We start from the raw sequence: 21,051 nt of genomic DNA, 5'->3' as shown, positions 1-21,051 counted from the left end.
CAGCAACAAAAACAGAGGTATGTAAATTTTTTCTTAGTTCGGCTTATGGAGCAAATATTTTGTAGACGGCCAGCTAAGTAAGTCCATATTTTGAAAAGAAAAACAATGACGTCCTTTAAAGGGGGTTGCTACATTTTCCTTCTGAAGTGGATGTAACTTGGTATTTTGTAATCTCAATGGGCAGAGAACGTCCACGCAGAAAAGTATCAATATAAAGTAATTTAGCAAAAGATAATATATTCTGATATTCCGAAAGGAAACTAATTGTTCCTATTTACTTTTTACTTGTTATATCTTCTGCTCGGTGACACATTTATATCCTAGTTTTGTACAATTGATTCTTCCCACTATATATGAATGTAAATATCCTGTGGGAAAGGAATTTTAGAGTCTAGGAAATTGAAAATAAAATTCCCTCTTCACTTCCTTTTTATTCATGACAGAACAAACAAGGATAACTTTCTATTACAAATTTATGGGTTTCCACATTTATTGACAAAATTTATCGTTATAAAATTAATATAAATATGAACGTTTTATAAGAATTTTTGTTATATAAAAAATTCCAAAGTGGCATAGATGAGGTTTTGTGGGTATTTCGAAAAGTTTTTGATAAAAACAGTTTACAAACAAAAAGTCTCTAATAGAAGTGGTTGGTTGTTTTCCTTCAAGGAAATAGTTTATTATACTTTTAAAGATATTTAAGCAGTACATACAATCTTCTTACTAAACAGATGCACATATGCATCCAAACGTACATACATACATATATATAGGAGTATATGCATTTGAAAGTGTAACAATTTTGTTGAAAGTGGTTTTCAAGTAAAAGCCGGTTACACTAAGTCTAAGTTTATTCCAGTGTTTGTGTGTATGCTTTGGAAAATTTTTAAGTGATGCAGTTGAAAGTTCACAGATAATATTTTGGTAGGCAAGCAATGAATAAAACATTTTGTTACATAAAGACAAACTTAAAAATGGGGTGGGGCACCATCAAAACTTCCTAGTCTGTTGTTTTCGTTAGTTCTCTCTAACATCTCACCAACACTATCTCAAGTACATATAACATTTAATGGGAGGACACATATCGTTGATACCAATACCATTAGTGCTGTTGTTCCTTTGTGGCTTCATGTACAGTTACCATCATGTGTCTGTCTGTATATGTATTTGGAAGGTATCCAAAATTTCGCATAAGACACAAATTCTCCTAAGTGTTATGACACACTTAGCAAATTTGTGTGTTGCTCCAGGACGAAAGGAAAAAAAGAGAAAAGGCTAAAAGCAAACATACACGCTTATAAAGAAGCTCACCATTTTCGAAAATGTCTTGCCACTTAACCGAAAAATGCATTATCGAGCTACTTACTCATGCCATAAAAAACGAGGTAATAAGTTAAAGGACGCAGCTATAACACAAAACACAGATGAACGGCTATGACAAGTGGAATATAAAAACTTGAAATTGCAGTGAATGGACGGATAACACATTTGAAATATTTTCCTCTATAAAATGAGTACGCTACAAATGACCAATGTTAATGTAAAGATTATAACAAAAGTAGCGCAAAAGTACAACATAATTTGTTGTAGGAAAAAAATCCATGAAATGGAATGGTTAAGATGACGTCAGGCACAAAAGGTATAGAGATAAAGACAGAATATAACATGGCAAAGCCAAGAACTAGGCACTGTAAGTTTTAAAGAATGCAATTAATGGCGTGGGGGATGAAAAATACCAAGCAACGGCCCTAATTGACTTTAATATGGCAAAGCCCAGGACTTATCTTGGTCCCTCTTTCATCTCTAGTGAATAATGAGCTCCCCGTGGTGTCACCTGGGAAGCTACTTCTAACACCCGTATTGAGTTAATATGTGCCTCGCGTTCACCTATAAAAACATCAAAAACTTGGTTTGCACTTTGTGTCAGTAACCCACCCCTGGGTTACTACTATGAAAAAACAAAGAAAGAGAAAAACAAATCCCCTCTAAAGCTGACCACCCCCGCAAACCTTTCAAGGGCTATGATCTGTGAATCTGCAGCTTTATTTGCGTTCATGCTTCCACTGAAGACAAGCATGAGTAGACCAAAGATATATTTTACGATCGCTTAGAAGAGGTCCTGCCCCTGTCATTAAAAGTATTCTAGGCGATTTTAATGCTAATATTGGAAGGGAGAATATCGTTGGCCCAACAGTCGGCAAATATAGTATCCACGCTGAAACAAACGTCTCACAATGGAATAAGACTGATAGACTTCGCAGCAGCAAGCATCTCGACATTCATAAGGGCACCATCGACCAATATGTGAGTATCATTTGAGACGTCCATGTGGTGAACGGGGTGACAGTGGAGTAAGCATCGGATACTTTCATATTCCTCCGATGGAAGAACTGCACTAAATCAGCTATGTGGACATTCAACCCATACGTTCAAGGTGAGCCTCATTTGAGGCGTCCAGGTGGTGAACAGTGTGATAGTGGAGTAAGCATCGGATACTTTCATATTCCTCAGATGGAAGAACTGCACTAAATATACATATGTGACCAAAGATAAGACCCGCATCATCCCCAGGTTCATCTAGTTACTTTAGCATTACCAATGAGATTCCATGGGGGCCCAACGCTTCGGATGATTTCGCGTTTCCAATAACGTCTGCAACAGCGCCCATAGTAAATTGTGGTGGTACCTCCTCGGCTTGAAGGTGCTCCTTATACGGCGTAGCACACTCCCTGATTCAAAAGTGATTTAACCGATGTCCACAACTTACTTAATCCCGTACCAATGTGGCATTGCTCATGATGAACATTGAGGTCTCCTAGTACCAGACAGTTATTGGCCTCCAATAACGAAATAAAGTCGAGTATATAACGCAAAGCACAGCTATTCAAAGGCGGCATGTACACATTCAGCAACTCTACCTCGACAATCCCACACTTTACTGCTACCCATATACATTCCATGTATGGGTCACTAGAGTCAAGCTCAATCGAGATACATAGGTACGTAGTGGACAGACTGGTGTATAAGGAAGACAAGTCCTCCTCCTTTCCTCATTGTACGATCCTTCTCCAAAACGTTGAACCCATCGCAATGTTGCAAGCTACAGATGACGGTGAGCTTTTCATTTTCGGGGCGCTGAACAGTAACTTCGATTATCAGATGCTGCATCCGTTTTTATTGAGGATACTGCAGGGATTTCTCCTATACCGACGACGAAGTTGAAAACACGCTGAATGAAGGTGTTTAACTAGGTTACATTTGTTCGTGTCTTTCGAACCCCATGGCTTATTGACCATCAAGTTATCCTGCTCTTTATATAAAAAGAGTGAATCAACAGAGCCAACCAAGCGCAGAAAGTGACCAAATCGACAGGAAGGAACGCATCGAACGAGCTACTCGAAGACACGAACAAATTGTAGGACCAACGGCTGTTATTAGATTCGGTGCAAGTGGAAGTGACTGTTGTCAATGCCACACATCTTCTCTTGGACTTCATTTAGCGCCAGCCAATATTTTATCCGTCTGACTGTTGTGATGAGATTGGAAGTTATGTCTGAATATAACATCCAGGTTGTATATTTATATTCACCTCAGTATTACTGCCAGCTACTTGCATATACTGGTTTGTAAGTATGTGGGGACGGCGGATATACGATGTAGCAGTCACTTAACAAATTAGACCCAACCGACGTCGCAGTTTTAAATTTAGCAATACATCTAACAACTCGTTGTCGTGTCAGTCTAAAGCTTATATACATTGAGGTTATTTTTTTTTCATTTCATAGTATTAAAAAAAAACTTTTTTTAAAGTGGTTTGTGCGGAACTTTTTATACCCTATACCACAATGTGGAAAAGGGTATTATAAGTTTGTTTTGGTAAAAATTCATGTAACACCGCGAAATATTCGTCGGAGACCCCAATGTGGTATACCAATCTTCATATCTCGACGAGATAAAGCGATTTTGAGATGTGTGTCCGTCCGTCCGTCTGTCCATTATAAATTGTAAACACGCTCCAGGCCGCAATTATGGACCGATCGTCACGAAATTTTGTATGGAGGTCGCGTTCAGATCAGAATAGATCCCTATTCTTATTGGTGATGATCGTGAAATTTTGCTCCGGGTAAGAGTATAGGTCGAAAAAGATGCCTACAATTTTGAATGATGATCTGATATTCTTTAGCTGGTGAAATGGACCCTTACTTTTGTATGAAAAATATAAAAAAATTATTTTTGGTCGATATTTTAATTGAGGACATATATATTTCGCGAAGTAGCAAGTAGTAGTACATATGGAAAAAAAGTACTGACCTTTCCCCTGATGTAAATTGCAATAAAGTGTTTGCTAGATAACGGGCCTACTGCCTAATATATAATGGGTTCTGTGTAGAGAACAGGGCTTCGGAGTCGGAGTTTGAGTCGGAGTCTGGAGTCGGAGTCTAGCAAATTTTGCTGGAGTCGGAGTCGGAGTCGTGAAAAAAAGCTCGACTCCTGAAAAAAAGCTCGGCAACAATCTGTTCTACATTAATCAAAATTTGTCAAATCAATTTAATTTATTTAAATGATCATAGTTTAAAAAAAAACTCTTAATCTCTATTTTGACTACAAAATGCATATCGAAAGCATTTTTGGGTCAATTAATTGGAATAATGTTTGCATGCTCAAAATATACTTGGGGAAGATCTTTTACAGGTCATTTTAAGAAAGACTCACTGGTCTTCTCTTGTTTTTTTTTTTTATTAGAAGTCATTTATGTCTGCTGTAAAAAAACTGCTGGACTTCTATGAAATACCTTGTAGTACTTTAAGGGACATTATACGAAAGACCTACCACGGTGCCCCTTAACCAAATTTAAATGGAAGGAGCTTACACCTGAGAAGTTTTCGCGGATTCTGAAACTGCAATAGCCGGAGGGCTTTTTAAATAAATCGCGGTCAAACTTCACACTTATAGGGGGTTTTTAAATTTTCACGATTTTGCTTGAAAACCGCAAGTCCTATGGAAATGGGTGTAAAGAAAATGTTGTAGCAGTGAAAATTTTCTACAAGATTGACCTTCATGGTATTTTCGTAGGTTTTACCGTACTGACTGTATCGCCTCTTTATAAAACTATACCATGACTACAATTTACCAACTTAAATTTATATATCTCAAAAATTATACAACCTAGGAAAATATTGCAAAAGTCAGTATTGTAGAGAATTTCCAAAGCTATATGATTTTCTCCAGTACCATTTCGATAAGACTTGTCGTTCCCAAGCAAAATGGTGAAAACCTAACAATAAAAACCTAAAAATGTGACCTAAACTTCTATATCTCAAAAATGGTAAAACCTACGAACAAATCATAAAGGTCAATCCTCTAGTGAGTTTTTGTAGGAACAATATTTTCTTTAGCCCCATTACGATAGGACTTACCGTTTTCAAGCAAAATCGTGAAAACATAAAAACCCCTAAAATGTGAACCTCAAGTAACCTTAACCACGAAAGTGTATGTCAAGTGGAAATAGGCTTCTATCTCGATGCGGTGTTAAAATATCGTTAATTTTCCATAACTCAAGAAATTACAAAGAGTGTTACCGGACAGTAATTATGGTAATTTGATATTTCGAGTCTCATTGGGTACATAAGTCTAATTCGGAAAATTTGTAAATATACTCGTATGTTGGTGTTTAGGTAGAAGCCTTGTAACGATACCGTCCGATTGCAGTTGCTTTGAAGGGTTTTGCTACATGTTCTGAAGTGTGAAGTATACTGAAGTGCTTGTTACTTTGTATTCCGTATTGTCAACGAAAAAAAGAACAATATAGGTTCAAACTGAAATGGCTATAATTTAAGTTGTGAATTTTATTTTATCTATTTTCGGAGCCGACTCCGGAGTTGGAGTCGGAGTCGAGAAAAAAATTGGACTGGAGTCGGAGTCTGACCAAAAATGGCTCGACTCCGAAGCCCTGGTAGAGAACCACATTTTTATCCCATGCTACATATTGTCTCTCCAAAAGTTTATGTAATACCACGAAATATTCGTCCTAGACCCATTATTTGGTATGCCAAAATTCATATCTCGACGAGATAAATCGATTTAGCGATGTGTGTCCGTCCATTAAAAATTGTAAACAAGCTTAAGGCCGCAATTATGGACCGATTGTAACGAATTTTTAAAGAGGTTGGGTTCGGGCCAGCATAGAAATGATTAGTTTTTGGCGAGGCGATGAAATGGACCAAAACCAAAATTTTAAACAATTTTGTAGCGGCTCTGTAGGTCAAAATAATAACCCGCAAAATTTTAAACAAAGTTTGAGTTTATGATGAAGAAGAAGCGTACAAACCAACGTGAAGATCAGATAATACTTAGCGGGTTAAATGGACTGAAACTTTTGTGTGAAATTGGTAAAAATTTAAATAACGTAGCGGTTAAACAACGGAAGTAGTAGTACTACATAAGTGGGTTTCATTACATTTTAGTTTGTGTGAACTAAATTTTCCTTTCCTGCTACAAAAATGTCTTTGTCATGTTAGATAACTTTTTGGTTTTGGTCATAAGTATTATAGAGTGGTATAGGTATCCCATGGTCGGCTCCGTCCACCTACAGACTTTTCTTATTTGTTTATTAATTTTCTCGTTTAATAATAAAATGGAATGAATTTAATTTTAGGCATTATTAGGCAAAATTTCATTCATTCTCACTACAGGAAATCATTTTTGAAAAAAAATTCAAAAAGTCATAACCCTAATATACATATGTACATATATTTATTATTCTAGCAAACAACATATTTGCAGGTTTACGTCGGAACAAACATTATAGTATTAAGCTTACATGTACAGCTACATACATCAATTAAGCATACATTACTTCGTTAAGATATTAAAAATATTTGAAAACGAACACTTGATGCATTACAAAACTCTTGGAAATTTTGTAATATTTATTAAAACAATAATGTAGCTCTCATTCGAATTGTAACCCAAGTTTTTAAATTAAATTTTATTTCACTTGTTTTTTGCAGATCTTTTGACAGTTATATGCTTGGAATATTTAATTAAAGTAAGCCAGATGCGTAAAGTTTTGTTATTTTTCGAAGCGATGCCGGATTGTTGTTCGCATTGGCTTAATTATTATTTCAAAGTCTGACGCCAATTAACATTTACTGTAATTTTGAAAATGAAAAGTTGTTTTTGGGGTTCTCCCTTTAAAACAAAAGGTCAATTTCATTCTCTTGCTCTACTTTTGGTTTTTGTATTACAAATGAAGAATGAAATGAAAATGTGAATGAATAGTCATAATAATGGGATATGCAAGTAATTTGTTTTGGTATTTTTTCTTCTTTTTTGTAGGGGAGAAAAATTGCAAAGTAAAACTAATTTTATATTTTCCATAAAAAATTATTATGAATGCTTGGAGTTGTTTTTATATTCCATTACTTTTCACTTATGTGGTAGTGGTGGTGGTGAAATGCTAAAGTAAAATATGTATGAAATGTGAAACACGTTTACAAAAAATATCCTTGCAAATGGAACATATTCATTTATTCACTATGAGCAATGGCATTAGCCTGACCTCAACATATACCAGATATGTGTGTAAAAATAACAACAAATTGTATGTACATATGTATACATATACTTAATTTGGTGAAAAAATTACTTCGAAATAACAAGAATTATTATTTTTCCATTTAGTTTTTAAATTAGTTTTAAGTAAGCATAGTGAGATTATTTTACAACAATATAGTTTAACATGTGAAAATTTAATATGGAATAAATATGTGGACACTTACCCTTATACATAGTTAGTAAAGCCCAAATTTTCTGAAATAAAAACAAAACATTATTTAAGATTAAGTTTTCTTTCATCCGGTTTTTTCTTAGCTTTAAATATTAATTTTTTTAAACGTGAAAGTGTTGTAGTTGTAAACATATGGTTCAATCTCTGTGGTGATCTCAAAGGTGAATTTTCACGAAATTGCTCTAAAGGCCACATTTAAATTTTATTTTATAAATTTCTGTGGCTAAACAGGTAATCCTAGAAAAAATTGTGAAAATCTGCTGGATTTTAATATAAGGCTATATTATAGGGCCCCCAATTGGTCAAATATACTATTAGAGCAATATCAAAACCTTACCCGATTTATATAAATTTTGTAGGACTTTTTTTCTAGCACAGCAATGAACTTGTAAAATTTTCACATCGACTGTACAATAAATGTTGCCATTAGCACAACATTCACCTTTTACTCCATACAAACTTTGAGGCGCCAATGACACGTGTTAACACATTCCGATTGTGCTCAAATTTTGGCAATATCAAAATCTAACAATACTAAATACTTTGGGGGGTAACGCATAAAAAATCCGACATCGATTTTTTAAAACCATACTAGTGTGTACCCACTTGGGACTTTTTTGGCATTTGAAACGCACCAAGTGAATGCAGGATATTCGACACTACAAATGAAAATTCGAAATAATGGTAAATTGGAATGGTTGGCGTCGACAGCTCGGATTGTTATTAGGTTCGGATGCGGCGATTCGTAGATGCCTTGGAGCTGGATGACTCGGGGTTCAGCAATATACGGAAGAGCGAACGGCTAGGGATTCGTTGCTGGGTAATAAATGATTTGATGATGATCGGGAACTCGCGGATTCGCTGTTCGGTAGTAGACGAACTGAAGATAATCGGGTACTCTATGATCAGCTGTTCGGTAGTAGGCTATTTGAAGATAGCCGGGAACTCGATGATACGCTGTTCGGTATTAGGCGATTTGAAGATAATCGGGAACTCGATGATTCGCTGTTCGGTATTAGGCGATTTGGAGATAATCGCGAACTCGATGATCCACTATTCGGTATTAGGCGATTTGAAGATAATCGGAAACTCGATGATTCGCTGTTCGATACTAGGCGATTTGGAGATAATCGCGAACTCGGTAATTCGTTGTTGACTATGATCGTGGATGCTATGCGTCGTTGTTCGCTTGAACGGATACCCAATGCTAGTGTCGTGGGTGTTCGGGCAGTAGGCGATTCTGGGCTCGTAGTGGGGTAGTTCGGCGCTTCGTGTTGTAGATGTTGGGCCACTCGGGGATTAGTGTTTCAGATGTTCAGTCACTGGGGGTTCGTATGTGTATCATCGTAATGGGGGCAGCTAATGCAAGTTGTAACAACAAAAATCAAATCAATCCGAGAACAGCCCCTATTCAGTACCTTTTTAACAACTTTACTCATTGTTTATTTTGTTTGTTTTGTAGTTGTTACATAAACAAAAGAAATTTTAACAACTTTTATACCGATACAAGTTACAGAATTCCTATACAGGTCTTAAACTTAACATTTCCGAAATTTTGTGTGGGAGGTACCTGAAGGTGTGAACCGATATGGCTAATCTTGGAACTTGAACTATGTTTAGACAAAATATTACGAAAGCCAAATTTTGGTTCATCAGTTCGAGAGTTATCGTGCGAATGGCCCCTATACCAAAACATGGACCTATGTTCACAATTTTTGGTGTAAAAGTTTTACGACCACTGAGAATGTCAATTGTTACGTTACTGCTATTTAGGGAGATATCCTTATATGGGGCCTATACCAAAACATGGATCTATTATTACAATTTTTGGTGGAAACATTTTGTGACTACTGGGAACCTTATGTATCAAATTACAGATCGTTATTCAAAACACCTAAAATCGAGATGTACTGTAATTTGCTGGGAACCTCAAATGTCAAATTACAGCTAATTCGGACAAAAAATCCCCAAAATACCTAAAGTCCGGAGGTGCCGTTATATGGAGGCTATACCAAAACGCAGACCGATATAGCCCATATTAGAACTTTATCCTGATCGAGAATATGTACAGTTGCTCACATTGAAAGTGAACCACCTTCATTACTAAAAATGTTTTCCATTTAAAGTATACTAAAGAGGATATTTTGAATGCTTTATATTTCTAAGATTAATCCGTTAAGACTACACTTTGATCCCAATCTCAAATCTCATATAGCAAATCTCAAATGTTTACTATTTAGTATTCGACATGACCACTTTGGTTAGAAAATTTTTTTATTAATTTTAAATCGATTTCAAGAAATAAGTTGCATATTAGATTGGACAGAATACCAATTTTCCTACTATAAATACAATAAGGACTTTTATTGAAGGAAAAATGCACTATCGGTCTAATTTTTGGAACTTTTTGAAGTTAGGTGCCTGAAAAGTTTACATAATATTTTAGCTACATGGCTGCCCGAGCATTCTTCATAGATAAAGTCCACTATATACGAGGGATTGGGTGGTAGAAAATCTGTCATTTACCTTTCATAATGACAGATATTTTCCTATTATATGCCATAATTATAATAGTTAGACGTTATTGTAGACGCGATGTACAAATTTGCCGCTTACTTTCCGCCCATAAAGCCATAGAAGACGATATAATCACAGCGATATTTCATATTGCACCTGACACCGTAAAGTTAGTTCTTTGAGTTTTTTAGTTTCATCAAAATATTGTAAAATTTGAGTTAAATTCCCAATTTTAAGTCACAACCACATAAAACATGAAGGCAATTTTCAGTAGAATAGTTATGATAACTATACAAGAAACTCCGAAAAGGGTACGCTGATAACATTCAAAACTTCTATTGCCACAAAAAATTCCATCAGTTAATCATCTGTATGAGAAGACGAAGATTTTACAGTAATATAATTACAAGAAATACATAACCTGTTCTCGTTGCAGTAAGTATGTTCCTATACGCATTATTTTTAAAGTTTCCCCAACATTTTTAACCACAATGTGCCGATGACCTCAAGGGGCTTACAAAAGGATGTATTGTGTTTACCAATATTCGGTTGTTTAACTTTTTTATTTATTATTCAGCAAATATACACGGAGGAAAAAAAGGCCTCTCTGACATATGTCCCAAACATATTTTGCAGCAAACATATATTTGTTCGCAATTAGTCCCAAACATAACATATGTTTGGGTCTTGCAAACAAATATATGTTTGGGTGCAAACAAATTATATGTTTGGGTCCTGCACACAAATTATATGTTTGGGTGCAAACAAATTATATGTTTTTGTGCAAACAAATACAAACCCTAAAGCCACCAAAAAAAAAACAAACACATGCACCAGTATGCGCTTACTGAGAGCAAGGGAGCGTAAATTTCAATGTAAACACATTAAAATGTATGCTCACTTGCTCTCAGTAAGCGCTCACTGGCTATCACTAACATATACACTAGGGTTATGACTTTTTTACAACCTCATATCCCTGTATCATAGCGTGATGAGTTTTGACATAAGATTACATAAAATCTTAATTATAAGGTGATTCGGTGAAAAAACCTCACGCACAAAATGATTTTAAAATTTGAATTTATCAAAATTATAGACAATTTTTTGAAGTCACTGTAAACAGATATATAATTGAAAATAAACTTTAGAGCCACTTGCGATAATTAAAATGACATAAAATTTATTTATTTATTTGTGCTAAACGGTGAAAGAAACCAACAGCTTTTCTCAACAAATTTCCCTGAAGATGATTGACGATGTCAATCGAAATATCGGAATAAATAAAGAAAATCATCAAAAATAAACAACGCTTTTTACTGACCTTAAGCCGAAAAATATCATCATATAAAAAAAAAAAAAAAAAAAAAAAACAAAAAATTTAAAATTTTTTCAAAGTGACTTTTTCGCGACTTTTTTAATATTTGAATTAAATAAACGTTATTATAGTTATTAGTAGGCATATATTTATTCATTCGTGCAAAAAAAAAATAATTTTTTGAAAAAAAATTTTTTTTTCATTTCATATATTTTTTCAAAAAATTATTTTTTTTAAAATCTATTTGTGCCTGAACTTTTTTTATATTTCAATGGAATAAACGATAGCATAGTGATTAATAGGCAAAAGTTCATTCATCCCTGCTACAGGAAATCATTTTTGAGGAAAAATGTCAAAAAGTCATAACCCTAATATACACACATTTATAAATTGTAGTGGTTTATTGAAAGGCATAGAACTACCAATCACAAAAGCAAGAATAGATACATAGGTACATAAAAAACACCAAAGAAATACATTACAGACTTTAATAAAAGAAAAGTTGAATGAAATAATTTATAAAAAGTCACACTTTTAAAAAGAAAAAGTTATAAAAAACATCGTTGAACGCTTCTCCTTAGTTGTGGAATAAAACATATTTTAATATTATATTCGATTTCTTCCTTGTCCATATTTTATTGGATTCAATTATAAATTTTCCAATTATAAAATGTATTGGGCATTTAATTTACTAAAAAGCACAATTTCTTTAAGAAAACACAAAACACTGATTTATTCACTCACTTTACCGTCTTCACTCAACTATTGCACATATTTAGAAAACTGAAAAAAGAACAATACGTTGGTTTACAACAACAAATCACGAAACACATGTGTTTGGCAGTGTATCTTATTACACCATACACACTAGGGTTATGACTTTTTGACATTTTTCCTCAAAAATGATTTCCTGTAGCAGGGATGAATGAACTTTTGCCTATTAATCACTATGCTATCGTTTATTCCATTGAAATATAAAAAAAGTTCAGGCACAAATCGATTTTAAAAAAAATAATTTTTTGAAAAAATATATGAAATGAAAAAAAAATTTTTTTTCAAAAAATTATTTTTTTTTTTTTGCCCGAATGAATAAATATATGCCTACTAATAACTATAATAACGTTTATTTAATTCAAATATTAAAAAAGTCGCGAAAAAGTCACTTTGAAAAAATTTTAAATTTTTTGTTTTTTGTTAAAAATTTATATTTTTGAATAAAAGCGTTTACAACATTTTTACGATTCTCAGAATTGAAGAAAAATAGTGAGAAATAAATTTTATGTCATTTTAATTATCGCAAGTGGCTCTAAAGTTTATTTTCAATTATATATCTGTTTACAGTGACTTCAAAAAATTGTCTATAATTTTGATAAATTCAAATTTTAAAATCATTTTGTGCGTGAGGTTTTTTCACCGAATCACCTTATAATTAAGATTTTATGTAATCTTATGTCAAAACTCATCACGCTATGATACAGGGATATGAGGTTGTAAAAAAGTCATAACCCTAATACACACAGCTCTTTATTATAAAATAGCATTCCGCATCCGCGAGAGCCCTGTTGTTACTCTCTTTGACAAAAATCCTCTCTCCACCCATAAAAAAGTTTTTTTAACATAAAAAATATGTTGGTACCCAAAGAAATAAAGGTGAGATATTTTACAAAATGTTGCAAACATATATTTCTTTGGACACAAACAAATTATGTTTGGATCCAAACATATATTTGTTTGCAACCAGTCCCAAACAAATATTTGTTTGGATCCAAACATATTTCTCCAAACATATATTCTGCACAGCTAATTAAGACCGATAAGGCGACAATTGTTAATAATATTCCGCTGTTGCTTTTGTTTTGCAATTCCTATTCTCAAGGATCAGTCAATACTGTTGTTGTTGTCATCTCATCCAACTACAAAGTACAAAAACAACTTGTTGAAAGTTCTCTGTACAAAGAACAAATGGACACCAAATGTTACATTTTAAAAAATTGTAACGAAAAATTGAATTAATGCATAAATCTGCGCAACACTGTGTAAGTAGATAAAATAAACTAAATATATGGCTTTGACAGGACTTTACATGCATAAATATCTATTTAAAAATTTATGAATACTCAATAATTGTTCGTTTCAGTATTTTTCTGGTAAAAATGGTGTAGTTTCAATTTCTCTATATTTTACAACAATAATTTGTATTAAATTTCTGTAATTTTTGGAATGTTATCAACGTTTAAAACACACTACATTAACTCAGCAGAATTGAAAAAAAAATATGTATACATATGTACATATGTATATGAAATAAAGTTATGTTACAATTTTATTTATTCCAGCAAGTCCTGTAATTTAATATATTTCATATAAAATATGTGCAAATAATAAAAATACATAACGAAAACATTTTTTCTGACCATCATTAACCACACTATCCGCTTAGACAATCATGCATGCTAGACACATTTTTCACCATTGTTATTTTATTTATTTATAAAATGAGCAAACCAGCTCAATACAGCTGTAAATATTTACCAAACAGTACGTGATCTATTTATTCGAGTTTTAATCAATTATTGCATTACAAATAATTAATTTATGTCCTACCAAACGTGACATAAAAACTGCTATGACTGCAGCTCTTCCAGCTCTTTGCGTAGTGGATAAAAGGTGGTTGGCAGTCACCAATTAAGTCAATGTGAAATATATTGACGTGGTCACACCTAACTCATTAAATGACAACGTCACCACCTGCCACCTCCTCCAATAACGTGATTATAAAAATTTGTAACAGATCATTACCACGTACTTTGCAACTATAAAATTGCAAATTAAAATGAACTTAATGTGGAATGTTTTTCTTTTTTTCCTATTGGGGAAAATTGCAATTCAAACATAACCACACCAAGCAGAATAAATTAATTAAAAAAATGTTTTGTTTTCATTACTCATTCCAGAGCGTTGTTGTAGGCCCATCTAACTAATGTTGTTCAATGCAATCGGACATTGATGATTGGGGCGAAAAACAAAACAAAGCTATAAAAAGTTCAACAAAGAAATTAAAAATTAATTACAACTAAATAGAGTGGTTTGCCAATAATGACTATAAAAATTGGATGTCGAGCAATAACAAATTGTGATAAAGTGGAAGTTGTTTTTATCTGATATTGCTAAAGTGAGAATTAAATTAAAAACACATATGTTTTTTATCGGGATAATATCAATTTGTTTGTTGTTTTTAATAATTTCAGGTATATATTGCATCCACCCTTGTTGGTAAAAATGCATATCAAATCAGCAATCAGAAAGGCAACTTCTTGACTTATTATTAAAAAATTATACCTATGCCACTTGAACTTGTGTGTCTTTAATTCAATAGACAACATCTTATTGTTTTCAATAGTGTTATAATTATCTTCTAAAGCTTAAATCCAAGGCCAGAGTTCAACTTTTGACTTTTTAGTTAAATTTGCATCAAAATATTGATATGATGGATAACGTCTTTCGATGGTAAATACAAAAAATTACAGTCATTAAGCTCGAATCCAACGATAAATTAATTTACAATTAATATTAAACAAGTAAGCCAAGGATATAGTCGGACGGGACCGACCATGTGATACCCTACACCACTACCCCTGGGAATTAGCATTCGACAAATCAAAATTTCTTTATAGAACAAATAAACTTATTGTAAGAAATAACTTTGTGGATGCTGGCCAAGCTTAAATAATAATTGTTTCACAAACATCCCTGAGGGGCAAGGGGGGCTTCTCTCATATCAATGAGTGAGTGTACCCCGATTCATATTCGCTCTATGATATGGGACCCACAGCTTAACTCCGAGTCTGAACGGCGCACAGAGGGGAAATTTGTGTTAAAATGTGATCAAAATCCCTAGAAAGCTCATTTATAGTCGGATTGATATAAAATTTTGCACAAAGCATATCTTCTGTACAAGGATTAATCCTATAGAAAATAATGAAAATCGGTCCAGATTTGGATGCAGCTTCCATATATATTCGCATCTGATAAGAGATAAAAATGCACCAAAATCACTGAAATTTGACACATGCAACCTGAACTAGCCAACAAAAAACATTGAGCCAATTTTCAAACAAATCGGTACAGATGTATTTATAGTCCCATATACATATATTTCATTCCAAATTTTATTTTTTGAAACTTACTTAAATTAAATTTTTCTCAATACACATGAGAAAAGCCGTGAATATTTCTGAATAATGCAAACATATTTGATAGGTGTTGGTTTATTCTGATAAATAAGAGTCCCGGTTATAAGGCGGAACAAAATTTAGTGTGAATAAATCTTGCAATTCCATATAAAATTATTTCATATTTTAGTTGAGAAAAATTAGATTTTTTCGGAATGACGCAAATATGCGCAGTAAATCTTACTTGCCCGGAATGTCTCTTCCAGGAATACAGATAAGCTGTATATTAAAAATGTTCACAATATTCACAGAGAAGTTATGGACCACAACTAACCCTCTAAATATTATCTAAACCCTTCAAAATACCGAAAATTCACATGTACCGTTCTATGGGATGTACATCAAAACGTTGAACGAAACCGATACATTTCTAATAGAAAGTTTTGTATCCCAAAGGACGATTAATTGTCAAATTTCAGCCATTTTGGTAGGATAATATAGCTAAAACCTTCAAAATACCGAAAATCGGGAGATATCGTCCTATGGGGACTATATCAAAACGCAGACCCAAGGCGAATATAGAAATGGTGATACAAAAGGCGAATTAAGGCCGTATTCTTCATTTGCTCTCAAACGTTTTTGTACGAAGAATCCACAAACGATAGAAGAAAACGATAAAATGTTCTTCGCAAAGCTTAAATAAAGATGTTGTACACATACATATATTTTTAATAAAAGTGAAATATTTTTTATTAATTTTTGATTAAAAATATGTTTTGACAGCAAATGAAGACATCAGTTGGTATTACTGTATTACTTTCTTTCTTGCGCCATGCGTGGACCTATTTGGTATAAATGTTTCTTAGCCTCTGGAAACACAAAATACAAAATTACAACTAATTCTGTGGTTAAATGGGACTTATACATTCAAAATAGCTTAAAGTGACGCGTACTATACATGGGGCGTTATACGGGGGCTATACCAAAACGTGAACCTCTGGAGACACAAAATACCATACTACAACCAATTCGGTGGTCAAATCTTAAAAATTCCTTAAAACGACGACCCGTCACTTTGTATGAGCGCTATACAAAACGTGGACCCACATAGCCAGTTTTCAATACCAAAAGTCCTACGTACGTACAATAGATTTTACCAAACTGTCATCCACCTACTTCAATCCGTTCGGACGCTAGAGTGGACTAAAAATATGTTTTGACAGCAAATGAAGACATCAGTTGGTATTACTGTATTACTTTCTTTCTTGCGCCATGCGTGGACCTATTTGGTATAAATGTTTCTTAGCCTCTGGAAACACAAAATACAAAATTACAACTAATTCTGTGGTTAAATGGGACTTATACATTCAAAATAGCTTAAAGTGACGCGTACTATACATGGGGCGTTATACGGGGGCTATACCAAAACGTGAACCTCTGGAGACACAAAATACCATACTACAACCAATTCGGTGGTCAAATCTTAAAAATTCCTTAAAACGACGACCCGTCACTTTGTATGAGCGCTATACAAAACGTGGACCCACATAGCCAGTTTTCAATACCAAAAGTCCTACGTACGTACAATAGATTTTACCAAACTGTCATCCACCTACTTCAATCCGTTCGGACGCTAGAGTGATTTTCACAGACGGACGGACATGGCTATATCGATATAGAATTGCACGCTGGTCTAGAATATATATAGTTTGTAGGGTCCAAAATTATTGTTTCGAGTTTAAAAGCTCATTACTGTAAAAAAAACAACTTGCATTCCACAGCCGATATGTCCGACGAGCTATTTCTACATAATGCACATAAGCATAAAATGGTGGTTGTATGGGTTCGAATCTTCACCATTGCTTTTCCAATTACAAAAAATCATCGGCCATTAAGCTCGACTCTAACGAGAAATTAATTAAAAAATAATATTAAAAAAATTATCTTCGCCCTAATAGGCAAAATTTCAAATAAAAAGGATAGTTTTTATTTGTCAAAAACCGTTCTGTAACAAAAGTAGTTTGATGCGTTCAAAACTAATAATGGTACAACACTTCAAGGTTTTTTTTGTCGTTCCTTACATTTAAGTCATTTTTATGAATGATTTATAAAAACGCTAACGTTGAAGAATATTACAAAAAAACTCACACTGTAACCATTAATCGTTCGATTTAGTTTTTGTTACAACTGCAAATTTTGTATGGCTCACAAAACATACTCATATATTTAACATTAATAAAATTACAATAAAATTAATTACACAAGTTATCTTTTATCCGCATATCACATACCGTTGACTTACATAGCAAAAGTCAATTACGTCCAGGTACTTCCAATTAAATGCAATTCAATATAAAATTTGTGGTCAACACTTTTTTGGCTTGGTTTTTTTTTTTAATATTTTTAGGGGCAGCAACTTGTCCCACTGCAATAGCAAAAATCCAATTTCCAATTTTATCCCTACAGGTTTATGATTGAACTCAAACACTTCAAAGCTTTTAGTGTTTAATGTGCAACAAAAGAAAAAAAACTACGAAAAAACATTGGCTGTTTGCAGTCAGTTTTTTACCATCATTTATTTATGCATAAAAATTTCAAGTGTATTCAGTTGAATAAACAATCCAATCAATCATTGGATGCAATATATATATAAAATTGTTTAACATATTTTTGATGATTATTGAACATATACGGTACTGCTATCACTTAAATAACGAATAAAAGTGCTAGTTTGAAAGCGTAAAATAACATAAATAAATGTAAAAAATCACGAAAAGGTGTTTAGGCATGAAAATGTTGTAATACAAATTGGCACATTAAAAGCAAAAAAGGGGGTTATTTTGGAATATAGTCAACAGTGTGATCCCATGGTACAATAAATAAATACAACATAGTAGCTATGCCCAATTTTTTCTCAGACAAAATCGATTAGTTGTCTATGAGAGCCGTACCTAAAATTTTCTGACCGACATTTTTGCAGAACATTCCAAAGATGAAAAAAGCCATGTCGTGGTACTTTTATTGCGATTCTTAAAATAAAGGACGAAAAGGACATTGAAGAAAGCGAGTTAGAAGGTCAAAGTGCTCCACGAAAATAATCCTCATTCGATTTGACTGAATACATGTCATCTGAAAAATAAGCTAAAGCAACAGCGAACAAAGATACAATGTTAATTCCTGATGGCTCCTTCGACTTTCTTAAAGGTATCAGTTATTTTCCTTACTGATCGTCCCATGATGTTTCTATCATCAACTAAAGCAAGTAACATGTGGTAGTATGTTGAATAAGTCACACAAAAGGCTGTCTTCTTGTCTGAAACCTCTTTTGGTACTAAACTCGTCGAAGAGGTTCTTTCGTATTGTAACTGAGGACCTGGAACCAGTCAAGTCATCTTATAAAGCCGAATGAGCTTTGCAGAGATACCATATTCTGTCATGGCTTGGAATACCTTTGAGCGTAGGGGAGTAGGTGTCGATCTGCATCCCTTGGGTCTTCTCCAGGATTTCCGCAGGGAATCTATCTGGTCAATGGTGGATTTGCCAGGTTTATAGCCGCATTGGTATGGCCCAATTATTTCCTTGACAATAGGCACTATCTTGTAAGCAAAAAGGTGAAGACTTATGTCCCTATAGTTAGAGTATATAGTATATTATCTCCTTTCTTGTGGACAGGCCACAGGATTCTCAGGTTCCAATTGTTGGGTACGTTTTCGTCCTCCCGGTTGGTGCTAACAGCGTGTCTCCTCCGGTTTTGAATAGATCGCCATTGTAAGCCATTGGCTCCTGCTGTCTTATTATTCTTCAGCCGGTTTATTGCTATCTTTACCTCATCTTGGCCTGGCGGTATAAATTCAATACCATCTTCTGGGATTGGATCTGCGGTATCTGCGTCGTCTTCGTTAATATTGGATACCAAGGGTTTGGAAAAATGCTCTTTCCATGCCCTAAGCACATTACTTGTATTTGTTACCTGTACCAAAGCCATCAGGATTTTGCTCTTATCCGCATTGTGCCAAGTCTTTCATTCACCAACCAACTACAAATCCGCGAACAAACTCATGCTTTGTGTCATGGCAGCTGTCAGAATTTTCCTAAAATTGTCAGGAAATGTGCAGGGATGGCCCCCGGTGAAAATAGGCTACATATTTATTTGAATTTGGGGGAGGGGGAACTTCCTCTATATCTTATTCTTTAAAAAATGCTGTATTTATAATAATTAAGAATGTATCGATTGGAAGATTCAGTTGCGAGACAACTGTAGTTGTGCCTTCGACCTCACGTACTTATTTAGAAACCAAACATTTGACCACGCCCACTTTTTAAAATATTTTACTTCGACTAATCCACGGAACCGATTTTCCTGAAATTTTCAGGGAATGTACAGGGATGGTCCCCGGTGAAAATAAGATGCATATTTTGTTGAATTTCAAGGGGCGGGTTATTGCATCATTTGAGAACGACTGGACCGATTTGGATAATTTATTTTTTTGAAATGTTCGTCTAACACAACTTAGGTTTTTATGGAAAGAAAATTTGACCACGCCCACTTTTTTCAATTATAAATTTTTCTTCAAAAACTACCTTAACCGATTTTCCTGAAATTGTCATTGAATGTGAAAATAGGCTGCATATTTATTTGAATTTCGGAAGGGCGGTGAACTTCCCCTATATCTTATTCTTTTAAAAATGCTCAATTTACAATAATTAAGAATGTATCGGTTTAAAGATTCATTTGCGAAACAATTGCTGTTGTGTCTCCGGCCTAACGTACTTATTTGGGAACCATAGACTTGACCACGCCAACTTTTTAAAATATGTTACTTCTTCAAACCTTTTGCAGCCATTTTCCTGAAATTTTCAAGAAATTTACCGGGATAGCCCCCGGTGAAAATATGATGCATATTTTGTTGAATTTCCAAGAGGCGGGTTATCTCCCCTATGCCATATTAAAAAAATAAATTTATAAATGAAAATCAAATGTCGTTCGTTGGTAACTGTGTCAGTTGAGAACGGCTGGACCGGTTTGGATATTTTTTTAATGTTCGTCATAACCCAACATAGTTTTTTTATGGAAAGAAAATTTGATCACGCCCATTTGTCTATTTCAAAAACTACTGAACGGATTTTGCTGAAATTGTTAGGGAATGTACAGGGATATGGCTCCTGGTGAAAATAGGCTACATATTTTATTAAATTTCGGAGGGTGCGGGGAACTCTATACCTTATTTTTTAAAAATGATATGTTTACAATAATT

The 21,051-nt window shown here is 33.9% G+C and overlaps 1 protein-coding gene across 4 annotated transcripts in view; it reads right to left on the bottom strand.

The window, feature by feature from the left end:
- dpr18 (defective proboscis extension response 18) overlaps positions 1–21,051 on the bottom strand; it is a 567,617-nt gene that overhangs the window by 491,337 nt on the left and 55,229 nt on the right. For 3 of the 4 annotated variants that reach the window (XM_073977849.1, XM_073977846.1, XM_073977847.1), the window contains one exon: positions 7,785–7,815. The exons of the other annotated variant lie outside the window; for it this stretch is intronic. The gene's annotated coding sequence lies outside the window, so the exon portion shown is untranslated. The remainder of the gene's footprint in view (positions 1–7,784; positions 7,816–21,051) is intronic. 4 annotated transcript variants of the gene reach the window in all.

This window comes from Musca autumnalis, unplaced genomic scaffold, assembly GCF_047663935.1.
Source record: "Musca autumnalis isolate F117 unplaced genomic scaffold, ASM4766393v1 scaffold_3, whole genome shotgun sequence".
In the NCBI taxonomy this organism is placed as follows: domain Eukaryota; kingdom Metazoa; phylum Arthropoda; class Insecta; order Diptera; family Muscidae; genus Musca; species Musca autumnalis.
This window is presented reverse-complemented; position numbering and strand designations above follow the sequence as displayed.